This window comes from Pezoporus flaviventris, unplaced genomic scaffold (genome assembly GCF_033815535.1).
Source record: "Pezoporus flaviventris isolate CSIRO_AGI_PZ_B2104156 unplaced genomic scaffold, CSIRO_AGI_Pfla_v1 ptg000005l, whole genome shotgun sequence".
NCBI classification, from domain to species: domain Eukaryota; kingdom Metazoa; phylum Chordata; class Aves; order Psittaciformes; family Psittacidae; genus Pezoporus; species Pezoporus flaviventris.
In genome coordinates, this window is record NW_026892553.1 from 13166694 (window position 1) to 13179757 (window position 13064).

Genomic DNA, 13064 nt, shown 5'->3' on the forward strand with positions numbered 1-13064 from the left:
CATGGAGGTAAAATTGGACTATAGGCATGAAAGGAGACAGACTAGAAACGTGCATTACGTTGATCTTGTGAAGAACACTGCTCTCTTAAATGCTTAAATCTGAGCTTCTGCTATTACATTACACTGAAAAGAAATGGAAAGTGCCAAACATTCAAAATAAAATAAAATAGTAATTTCTTCTGTTGCACAGAAAAAGAAATCTTTGGTTGAAGACTAGCTGAAGGCCTTTATATACATCTAGAAGCACTTCATGCCCAAGTGACTGTCAGCATGTGAAATACGTCTGGGGCTACGCCTGCATTAAGAGATACCAGTCCTATATACTTCTGAGAGGACAAAGCTACTGTTTAGTGAAAATACTGTGCAAAATTGTCTAAACAATTGTTTACATATATTGATTGCTCCAACACCCCTGTGGTAATCTGTCAAGGTGAATTTTTTTGGAAGCCAATACTGGCTTTGGAATTCACTGTGAACTAAATATAGGATCTCATTACCAATAATATAAAAAAAGAGCTGAGAAATAACTGCACTAATTCCTCTGAAGATGACCAAAGAAAATAGAGGCTTCACATGCACCTACAGTAGCCTGTATAATTATGGATCCAAAGTGCATTGTTCAGGATAAACCAAAAATCCCAACCCAACCAACCCACCCAAACTAAAGGAAATGCAGAATGCAATCATTTGGCTAAAAGCAGAAGTCTGTATATACTACTAGAACACAAGTTCCAACACATGCTCACTTTCTAAGCATCTAGCTTTCAAATGGTCATATTTGTTTATGGCTTTTACAAACAAATATATATGTTTAGGCTTCAAATGTACTGCAAGTAGAAGGGTTTTAAACTAATTTTTATTTGCTACAAAAACCACAGAAATTCCTCCAACACGCAAAATCTACTTATATTTTTGTATCTTACCCTTATAAAATTACAAGGGAAAAGAAATGTGCAGTCTAAACTATAAACATTAACATAAAATTCGCTATTAAAACGGTCATTAGATGGCCTATTCCTCATTTCAGCTCCAACAATTCTCAAACACATTATTAACAGACTTTCAGCTAAGTTTTAATCAGGACTGGAGACCTAATCACAAATAAATAAATAAATATCAAACTCTTATTCTTACTCCTACATACAATCCTTACAACAGTCAACTTTGAATCACATGTGGTAAAGATGCTGCCAGAAAACCAAGGATAGAAAAGCACCTGCACTGTTTTGCAGGTGTTTTTCTGGGAACAGGAGGAATCTGGTCCCAGGGTGACATCCCAGCTGGAACACTTGGAAGGGAAAATAATTATTCTTCCAGTGGCTTCAGCTGATCTATATATTTAGGCAACAGAACATTGAATGGGTCTGACAGAGTGCCATTTTAACAAAAAGAAGGAAACAGTCAACTTGTTATTGGAAATAGCTGAAAAGTTGAAGGAAGGAAAAAAATTACCATCAGTAGACTGAGAAAAGAGACTTAGTTTCTTTTTCTGCAATTAATGAAATATAAAAAAAAAAGAAAAAAAAAGTTAAACTTTAGCTACACTAAGCTTTATGTAACAGATCCTGCCGCCTAGTAATACAACTACACCACTCAATCGATTTAAATAAACTTAAGGATGAGCACGCATGGAGAACTGGACCAAGGATTCCAGGGCTCACCAGATCAGTTTCAAGATACTGCTACCTCTAATACCAAGATGGCCAGTGAGCTGCTTGTGTCAGAACACACAGGTGTTTCTATTTAAATTCTTGGCCCCTTAATTAATACTTTGAGTTCACCTTTAATTCCTAAAGCATTCATTATTCTTGAACTCTTCCATTTCAATTGATCTTCCAGGTCAGTTCAGTAGTCCAGGTATTTTCTTCTTACTGAAACAAGCAGCTCATTCTACATTTGAAAAGTCATGCCTCGACAACACATCGATCTGGGACTCTCTGTGAAACCTGAATTCTTAAAACTACTGAGAATAAAGCATGATTTCCCTCTAGCTCATCAAACCTTTTTTGTTAAGTCAAACGACAGTAGTCTTGTAAAATGTTGCAAAGTAAAAAGGTCTTTTGTTCTTTAAAGTGACAATCCTACTTAAGTTTCTCACTTAAATACAGCATCTAGGAAGTTAGTAGGTGTTCAAACCATTGTAACGCTGGTACCTTAGCAAAACAGACAAAAGAATAAACAACCCTCCACTTCAGCAGGGGACAGGACTTTTTGTATATTAAAGAAAAAACACAAGGAAAATGTGGTTGTACTAACCAAGCAGTTGGAAACACAGCAGTTGGAACTGTGAATGCTTTCTTACTTCATAGTTTCATAATTTATTACTGGAAAAATGAGCTCATTAAGATTCCAAATTTACAAGTTACACAATTAAGGACATCCTCAATATTATCCCTAAATAATATTTCGAATATGAGCAAATACAGTGAAATTGCAGGACTTGCCATACCCACCACCTGATTGATTATGAAAGTTTGAAATACCTTTTTTTTTTTCCTGCGGTGGGAACTTGCATTTTCCTAAAATCTGCATTTCTTCTGTAAATCCACATGCATTCCTCTAAATCTCGATGGGCATTACACTGACGCACAGTGGCATAAATGAGTTCAGACTCCAACTTAATGCATTTAGCAATGTAATCCTGTGATTTGCTCTTTGAAGTTCAAATAAAAGCACTAAAGAGAGCCATTGCAAAAGCACTGGGAGAAATACTAAAAAAAAAAAAAGTGTCTTATTAGCATCTTGAGAGGGTCCCTTTTACAACCACAGATGTTTGGAGGCTGAGCTACTTCAATAATTTGGCTTTAAACCATCTTAAGCCGTATTACAGTCCAAAAGCAATTCAGATAACAAACTGTATTAGGTGAGTTTGGAATTAAAAAAAATCCCCCTTTATCTATTCAGAACAAGGGAAGTAAAAGACAAGTTAGTATTTTAGTGAAAGTGTGTATCATCCAAAATGTTAAAAAAGTGAGTTAGGAATTCATTACTTTTTTTGGGTAACATCCAAATGTTGGTGCACACAGATCCCAAATTAATCAGTTGACCAAAACACCAAGTAAATTTATCTCCCTGATGAGTTCAAACACAAAAGGAAACATGAGGAATTGAATTCTTATAGCATAAATATCTTGGCTGAAATGTGGAATGTAATAAACATTATCATATTTACTGGAAGTTAAAGATTTAAATTAATGAGCGCCATGTGTTTATCTACCAAATTTCAACTTACTAATCTAGTCTGATTATCATTTTCCAAGTCAAATGTTTATAAGAAATGATCAATAAATGTTTAATAATTATCAAATGCCTTTTTACATCAAAACAAGAAACCCAAATATAACACAAAATACATTTTCATTACCACATAAAAATGGAAAATAGATCTGCTAGGAATACTGGCGCTCCTAATTAAAAATAATCCTTTGGTGTAAATGTATTGCCTGCATTGACAGGATAAGAAAGCATTTAGTCATCTGTGTGGCTAACTTTAAAAGTATTAGTTGAGATTTTAGCTAATGGATACTCATTCTCATATCATAAATTTAATCTCTAAACTTCAATAACAAATACATTTGTGAAAAGTTAACTGGATTGCTTAAGAATCGTGTAAAAAATGAAGCATTCTGCGCATGAGAAGTATCCTGCTCAGGAAACACAGACTGAGAAAAATCAATGACAACAGAACATGCAGAAATCTATCACTACTGATTCGCACTGACAAGAACAGTAACATCAGGATATTGGGACTGCACAGCCTGAACCACATGGTACTTTGCATCAGGTCCATATTATTCCAAGAACATAACTAAAGAAACAAAGAACAGGCCTCCTAAATGTCAGGTTTTCCAGTTGAACATCCAGTCCTCTACACTGCTAACCAATAAAAGATTATTTCTGTTTGAGTAACATTTATCAGTGAACTCCTGAGTCAGTTTAGATTTCGTAATTCAGAGGTTTTTTTAGCAGGATTAGGTTGATCTCTGAAGAGATGCACAGATTCCCAAGAAGTTAAGGTCTCCCAGATTTAAAATAAATAAATAAATCCAAGGTAATCATTAGAAACAGACTAATCAGATTAAGGTTGTGAACTCTGGACTACCACAGCATTTTCCAGCAGCTCAGTAATCTTAATCCACAAGTGGATAATACAATACAAAGCATTTCATCAAATATTCCCTTGCAAGACTCTAAACCTATCATTTTCATAAAGGAAACAAATATCTTTCTAAGTCTAGTAAGAGATTTAAACAAGACCTTTAAGCAAGCTATCAGGGGCTACAATTGTTGCCATGTTAATCCTTTTTTTCAAAACAAACATATTTCTTCGCATGTTCAAATTCACTGTCATTTGAAATAAGATAAACAATATTTCAATAGGAATAGAATGACTTCTCTTCTTACAGCAACTTCCTGTACTAGCAGTTAACTGAAACCCCCAAATTTCAGAACCACTCCTCTTCTACAGGCAGCCTTTTTCTCCAATATTCTCTGCTCCCTTCTATGGTTATTCTTTCATCCTGAAGATGCCACAAATCCTTTCCTCCCACTTCACAGAAAGGTTCCCTGTTTGTCAGACTGCGGATACCATAACAAGGTCTGGACATAGCTCAGCTAAAGGTCTGAAGATTAATAATGATACAATTTTGTTTTTGAAAAGTATGTACATGAAATGTCATCTCTCACATGTTACTATGTATACTAAACTTTTCCACTGCATTACAGTAGTTAAAAAGATACATTTTAAGCCAACTATTATTTTTACAGGCTTATTTTAAAAAGTTATACATTTTAAAGCTGGACATTCCTAATAAACACATCAGACCCCTAAATAAGGTGCTTCAGAAGCCTTAACTTCTAGGGCATGCAAGTGTCAAGGTTTTCCCATTCCTTCCACAAACCAAAAGACAAGACTGTATTCAAAAACATTAGTGCCCAACAACAAAAAAAAATCTTCCCCTATTATAGAATCATAGAATCGTTAGGGTTGGAAAGGACCTTAAGATCATCCAGTTCCAACCCCCCTGCCGTGGGCAGGGACACCTTACGCTAAATCGTATCACCCAAGGCCTTGTTCAACCTGGTCTTGAACACCACCAGGGATGGAGCATTCACAACCTCCCTGGGCAACCCATTCCAGTGCCTCACCACCCTAACAGGAAAGAATTTCCTCCTTATATCCAATCTAAACTTCCCCTGTTTAAGTTTTAACCTGTTACCCCTTGTCCTATCACTACAGTCCCTAATGAAGAGTCCCTCCCCAGCATCCCTATAGGCCCCCTTCAGATACTGGAAGGCTGCTATGAGGTCTCCACGCAGCCTTCTCTTCTCCAGGCTGAACAGCCCCAACTTCCTCAGCCTGTCCTCATACGGAAGGTGCTCCAGTTCCCTGATCATCCTCGTGGCCCTTCTCTGGACTTGTTCCAACAGTTCCATGTCCTTTTTATGTTGAGGACACCAGAACTGCACACAATACTCCAGATGAGGTCTCACAAGAGCAGAGTAGAGGGGCAGGATCACCTCCTTCAACAATTCAAGCAATATTATCTATTGCTTGAATTACTTTCTGTGAAATGTTAAGATTACTTTCAAGAAAATATGCTGCTTCTCCTTTATCTATAGTGATAGTAATATGACTAAATGGTACAAAGCCATTTCAGAATACCATTTCATTAGAAGTGGTTCAGTGTACACCACATGCGATGTAACTTGGACTGCCTTATTAGCAAAGGTCATCTCCATAGTCTAGTATTATTGGGTACATTCCACTTGTCAGTTTAGCTTGGGTGAATACATACAGTTAACAGATTGAACAAGCAATACGGATGTTTCCTATCAGCTCTTGACAAATGAGAGACAGATAAGGCCATACAGTTCTTACGACTTGCTGATTTTTACATGCTGATATCTGTATGACAAACTGTTATACAGATGTATGTTACAGCTACAAGCAGAAATTAAAACTCTGACATAGAATTTAGCTAAGAAGCTGCACTTTGCTATCACAAATACTATGCCTTTCTAATATATGGTATTTACCACAGAAATAAAGTTCTGGGGCTACCACCTAGGTAGTCCAAATTGATGGATCTATTACAATGAGTACACAAAATTGAACTTCCCTGGATTTAAGAGCAATAATCTTTTTTTCACCTATAAGTTTATTCTTTATAGTTCTTTATCTTTTGTCAGGGAAGACAAAACAAGATCATACATTTTGCTGCACAGCTCCAAAATCAAAGGGCTTATCCCAGAGCTAATACTGATAGATACTGAAAAAAGCCCTAATTTAGAATAAATGTTGATTGCTCAAGAGAATGACAGGCAATTGCACATGTGTTCATGTAGCTTAATGGCTACAAAAACAATATTTCACTGGTGATTTTTCTTTTCCACCAACTATAAATCAGCACTCACATTTTTCTATCCATTTTTCATGTAAATGTTCCCAGTATGTATTGGACAACTTCTGATTAATTTCCATTTGTTTTCCAAAACCAAAACCATTTTTCTTCAGAACAAAACAGTCTTCTCAAACAGAAATGCAAATTAACTAGCTTTTTATTCTCCAAATAATACTCATTTTTCACCATAAGTATCAGATTTAAAGCCAATGGGTATTTGTTTATTTTCTAAATAAAACTTTATCTCCTCTTCAGTACAATTAATAGAGAACAACTTGACTCCAAACACATTTTTGAAGTACAGCTTAAGCAGTCATACATTTATAAATACTGCCTCAATTTACTTAGCTCATTATTCCACTGTTCATTTTATCCCTATGAAAATTACAGAGATCAGCTTGAAAGGTGCAGACCAGACACACTAATTTGTTTATCAAAGAGCTGCCACTGACAATGGGATCATACATTTAAGTTACGCAAAAGCATCAGCAGCTTTAGATTTCTTTGATAACATTTATCCTTTCTTAGTTTCTGATCAGCACCCATTACTTCATAACATTATGGCATTATTAGAGCCTGTAAGAGCTATTCATCCATAAATAATACATATATCCTTTGCTAGTCTCATGAGGATACCTTAACTATGTTGGAAAAAATACATTCTAAACATCAATGTGAAGTTTAGATTTCTATCAATAGGTGGCAACACTGTCATGTGTAACACATATGAATCATATGTGTTTACGTACATGCATATGCCCAGATAATTTCTACACCACACTCCAGCATCACACTCCTTCACATGTTTTAAATGTTACCTGATACCATATTCCAACTACAGACAAGTAAAAACTACCTGGTTCACATGCTTTGTATAGAACTTATGTATGGATCACCATGATATTTTATAAATGATTTAGCAATTCTTCCTGACAGACTGCAAACTGTACCAGTTGGATCAGGAGGTGAATATGTGCATTTGGTGTATGGTCAATTGGGTAACACATACCATGGCTGTTACTTGGGGACCACAAGATATTTCAGGAGGACTGAAAAGTTGTTCTTGTCCCTTGTGAAGCCCACATAACTGCAGGGGCAGTTATGGAATTTTGGGGTGTTGAACCTTTTGCTTATTCATCATTGCAAACAAGTTTTGTATTGCAATGTGAGGCAGAAATTCTTTCCCACAATTTTTTCCAATTTCTGAACAGAGAAAGCTTTAAACACAGTGGTCGATTTAGTGTACCTTATATTGAGTCTCACATCCAAAACTGGCTTGGTGGGGCAAAAAAAAAGGCAGCAGTTGGAGATGTAAAATCCTACCTTACAGAAAAGCGTTCCTGAGGTACAGCCAGGGTATGCAATTCGCCCAAGGTTATCGGAGAAGCCACTGATAATCACAGAATCTGCGGCTCTTGCCTTGGCCGTGAGCTACAGCCAAGAGGTAGATGCCACTTTGCAGAATTCATCATATTTACCACAGTCAGTAAACCCAGAGCTCTGTTAAAGCCAAGTACCTTCATAACACCTCACCACCACAAAGCACTGCGGACTAATTAATTCACTTTCCAAATATTTCTTTTTAATCTTCTATCACACCGAAGAATAGCACTAGAAAGCTTAGTGCTACTAAACGGACATTTCTATATATGCTGTTAGTCTACAGAGAAAAGCTAAACCTTCAAAGAGACAGGATTATACAATGAGATAGCAGTTCAGCACACACAGATACTCTCTTGTTATTTTCTGAGCTACATTCATCTCCCTTTTCAACATGGGCTTTTTTTTTTTTCTTTTTCCCTAAACTAAAGAAAAATCCAACTGTGTATTCTCAATGATAAGAAATGAACTCGGGTGTCACTGCAAACAGAAAAGCTGTAGAAATTTTGATAAAACCTCTTTCTGGGGCAGAAAAAAAAAAAAGCAAACAGAAAAGGCATAAAAAGAGTTATGCGGGACAAGGTTTCAGATACCATGGTTACAGCTAACCAGAGAAGGAAGCTTCCTGTATTCCTTCTCTTTGGATACTCGATTAATTATCAATTTAACAGCAAAGTCACATGCTGGCTAGGGTTCAAATACGATGAGAGGCATACAACTAAGGTTGCTAGGGGAGGGGATCCTCAGTCCATCCACTGCCCTACCAGCTTGATGCCAGTGCCATCAGGAGAGCACCTAAAGGGCAGTACAAATGAATTCCAGCTACTCCAGCCAGTAAGTCAGCTTCATTGGCAGCCTGACTCTGTGCAAACACATGTAGCATGGGAAATAAGATGAGTTTGAGACTGCACATGTCTGGAGGGCTACGGTCTAATTGGCATCATGGATGGTCGGTGGGATGTCTCCTATATCTGAAGTGTTGGAATGGAAGAGTACAGGCTCTTCAGAAAGGACAGGATGGGTGACTAGGAGGAGGTGTCACCCTCTAGCTCAATGACCATCTGGAGTGCATGGAGCTACACCTGGGGAAGGATGAGGAGCTGACTGAGACCTTCTGGATCAGGATTTAAGGGAGGGCAGGGACAGGGGACATTACTGGGGGGGGTCTGCTGCAGGCTGCCCAACTGAGCAGATTAGGCCCTCTATAGACAGACAGGTACAGCTTCACATTCACAAGTCCTGCTCCTCGCTCTTCATGTGGGTCTTCACCATCATAGTATCTCTTAGGAGGACAATACAGCAGAAAGTAAGCAAGCCAGGAGGTTCATGGAATGCCTTGATAACTTCTGTCTCCAAGTGATAGAGAAGTCAACAAGGAGCGCTGCTCTGCTGAGCCTTGTGCTCACCAGCAAAGATGGGCTGATAAAGCTCAAGGGCAGCAAGGGAGACTTTACAGCAGACTTCTAGTACTTACTGACAAGAAGGCTGGTGAGGGGCTTTTTACAAGGACATGTAGTTATGAGGATAGTTAAAACACATCAGAATTAACACCTAAAAACTGTATAAATTCTTTCATAAATGCTGATATATCTCAATACACAAACATATGCAGACCTACATCCCAGGTTTTTTTTATCTGAAGTGTTATCTCTGCACTGCCACAAAGCTGATATAGGAATAGCACTGTTATTCTAAGAGAACTCAATAAACAAACCGAATACATGTTTTAATTGATAACATAACACAACCATCTCCAGATTAAACAACTAAACCTCAAAATATGCGTATGTACATGTAGCAGCAATACTGTTGGTCAGCTTTAAAACAGAAAGACACTAACCATCAATGATCTTCTCAACAGCATTTCCACCTGGTGGGAAAAAATTGGTTTATTTAACAAAAATATTTCCAAATTTAGGTCTTTCCTCCTTCTCTCTCCTTTTTCCTTCTTCTTTTTAAAGATGGATATACATGACGCACATCCTGATATGGCAGCATTTCAATAACAGTACATGAGGCTGCTGTGCTTACTGAAGTTATTTTCATGTTTGTAGATGATGAAAAATGATGTCTCTAGGACTGCAATCCACACTACTTCGTGAAGGCAAACACACAGACTTGGTACTGCAGTAAGCTTTGGTAAAACACATTTGTCACAGCGAAACCATAGGATTTTATCCAGTCGGAAAGACTGCAAAATTCCTCCTATTGCTTGTGGAATCCATTCAGAATTATTTACTGCCTCCTAAGCAAAATACTATGGCAGAAATTAGTATGTAGAAGACTCATCTACATTTTCCTCACATAGGCTTATTTGTGTTCTACTCATGTATCTCACCCTCACAGTATAGGCAGATCAACCTATCTGCTTACACCTTACCAGAAAGCTATTAGTGGTAATTTATGGAAAATATTTATTAACTACTTACTAAGGCAACCCTAACAGGTTTATCATTCATGAAGGCCTAGTAAATTCACCATATGCTCAGAAACATTTGTCCCATCCTTTCTATATTACTTCTTCCCTGCAAAGTGAGAAGTATGCATTACTCAGTTATAAAAAGACTGCTAGTATCCATGCAGAAATTTACAAAGAACTACATGTAATTCAGTGGCAAGTGTCATAGATGAAATAAATATTCCCATACACAAAACCTTCACTGTAATGTAGTCATCACTTTACAGACGAATCTGAAGTTCTCTAACTGCACTATAAATCTACATAATGTCTCAAATGCTAGCTGTTGCTTTTTATCTTTCATTTACCTGAAAATGTGTAAAATATTGTATCACAGGACAGCTCTTCATTGGCTACCCACCTGAAGATGCTGACGAGAGTTATTTAACCAAAAAAGATGCCAGTAATTTACACTCAAAAAAGGCTCAATAAATTGATTCCTCTTTTTTTTCAAAGAGTAATCCAGGAACTAATCAGATCTCCTAAGTCTCCATTTCTGTGGGTTCCTAACACACATTCTAGGGGGAGAAGATGAGCAAAGCACTTCTACAGAACATCTGCTGTTACCTTCACAGACAGAAAACTTGTTAGAGTTCAGAAATACATAAATCCCAAGCAAAATGTGGCTTAGAAAATAACCTTGGACAGGAGAACCTTGATTTGCACAGCCATTTTTAACCTGACCTTATTTTTATAAAGAGAAAAATTGAAAACATTCTTCAAATATACTGTGTTATTAAGTGTAGAAGAGAGAGAAACTCCCCCAAAGGGAAGCACTGGCAAAACAATTCTAGTAAATGTATCTTGATTACATTGCTACACTGCAAAAATGTAGAATCTTTGTTCCTCCAGAAGCACTACCAGATGCTTTAGAAACACTGCACGGTATGCTGATTCACTTCATCCTTCACTGATGCACAGTCACCTCTAACCAGAAAGACAGCGGTACTCAACAGCGTGTAAGAACACCTCCCTCCAGTTAAAAGTCAGGGGGAAAGATAACTCACCCAGTAAGTTAACTTGGCTTATGCTAAATGTATCAGCCTTGTGCAAACCATAAAGTGTGTTTTCTGAATACTTCTAACAAAGACTATGATGTAGACAAGGCTCATGTAAAACATACAGAAGCCCTAAAAATATGCCTGTAACACTTGAATATGTGCACAGGCAGGCATAGAGAACAGCTCCAGAAATAAAACATTAATTATAATATCTTGAACATAAATAGAAATGTGAAGTATAATCATCCTAAAATAACACATCCTGGGGGGTGTGGGTGGGTGAAGGGGGTGGAATTACTATAACAAATGAAGTCTCAAGTTCTTGCAGCAGCGTGCAGTATTTCCAGCGCTACCTCCGGTATAATTTCTTACACAAATGCCACCAACAATCCTGCTGTAGTAACTCCCTAGAGATACAGGATGTGCAAGCTCAGGTTTTGCAGACAACTCTTGGGGAGGGTAATGGAGGGGGGAGAGGGAGAAAGAAAATGACAATATTTCTGAGCAGATTCTAAGATGCTGAAGTGATTTTATCCTGATATAACTCTGTTGCCCTCTTGCTCCTGTTCCATTTGATTAGTATAGCAAGATCTGCTTTTATATAGTGTTTGGAAATAATCACAGCTAGAGTTCATGTGATGCACCTCGCATGCCAGATTGTCAGAGCACTAAAAGTTTAATTGATAATAAAGATAATATCATTGCCTTACGTTTATATGGCACCTTTCACAGTGAAAGATCCCACAGGCACTATTGACTTACAGATATCACTGGAGTGGAAATGAACTGCTATTTGCTACCACACAGCAGAAGATGGCACACACAATCACCTCCCAAAAGTTCAGGATTTCCCTCCAGTCATTCTCCCCGCCCTGCGAGCTTCAGTTCTGTATAACAACTGGGCTTGATTAGACAAGAAAAAGTAGAATTTAACATCAACCCCTTCTTCTATCCAGTTGTTTTGACTGATAGCTGAAAGAGTGCAGATGCAAAAGACACTCCAGTTTTTCTTCACAGTAATCTGATCACAAAGATTCTCTGAAGCACAGATACTGAAATCAAAAGATTTTCACTGGCCCGGGTTCCACGGGGCCTGGGTAAATGGCTGCCCTTGAATCTTCACCATCAAGGTTTCTGTAGAGGATGGCAGAGCCACAACACCTCAATTCCCTCCCAACTCAATCCTGGTCTTGTATAGTAGAGAACTGCAACTGAGCTCCCCTGATTAAAAAAGCTTCTCAAAAGCATGCATCCTCTTCGCATCCAAAAAAACTCACAAAATCATATGAACACTGTCAGTGCACTTTCTAGCTGATGGAAGAGTAATAATGATCATCTTGTCTTTATGACTGATCACTGACTCAAATGGAATGGCATGGGAGAAGGGACAAACCTCCTCTCCCTCGTTTTTCAGGCATACCTTAGTCCAACCAGTACTGAAGATGGTATCACTGTTTTCTGGATGTTCCTACCTTGCATCTGACAGCAGTCTGCTAGCCAAGGCCTGACGACCAGCTCCTCTCCTAAAGCAAGGTCAAGATTCTGCCCAAGGCATGAAGAAAGAAATCAGCTTCAACAACACTGATGAACAGATCTGTCTCCAGTGATGAATGGTAAGCAGACATCTGTTCCCATACTCCTAGACTTCCCAACAGTATTCAGCATTGTGGATCAGAGATGACTAGGATCCAAAGATCCATACTGAAGTTGGTTAAGTCTTTTTCAAAGCAACATACATAAAGTATGGACGCAAGAAGCAATCTCAACAGTGCAAACCTCTCCTCAGAGAACTGACAAAGATAACAGTGTCTCCATTTGTAT

At 37.9% G+C, this 13064-nt stretch overlaps 1 protein-coding gene across 8 annotated transcripts in view; it reads right to left on the bottom strand.

Annotated features, from left to right (window-relative positions):
- TENM1 (teneurin transmembrane protein 1) overlaps window positions 1–13064 on the bottom strand; it is a 579532-nt gene that overhangs the window by 257014 nt on the left and 309454 nt on the right. Inside the window, exon 3 of one of the 8 annotated variants that reach the window (XM_061446105.1) lies at window positions 59–123. The exons of the other annotated variants lie outside the window; for them this stretch is intronic. The gene's annotated coding sequence lies outside the window, so the exon portion shown is untranslated. The remainder of the gene's footprint in view (window positions 1–58; window positions 124–13064) is intronic. 8 annotated transcript variants of the gene reach the window in all.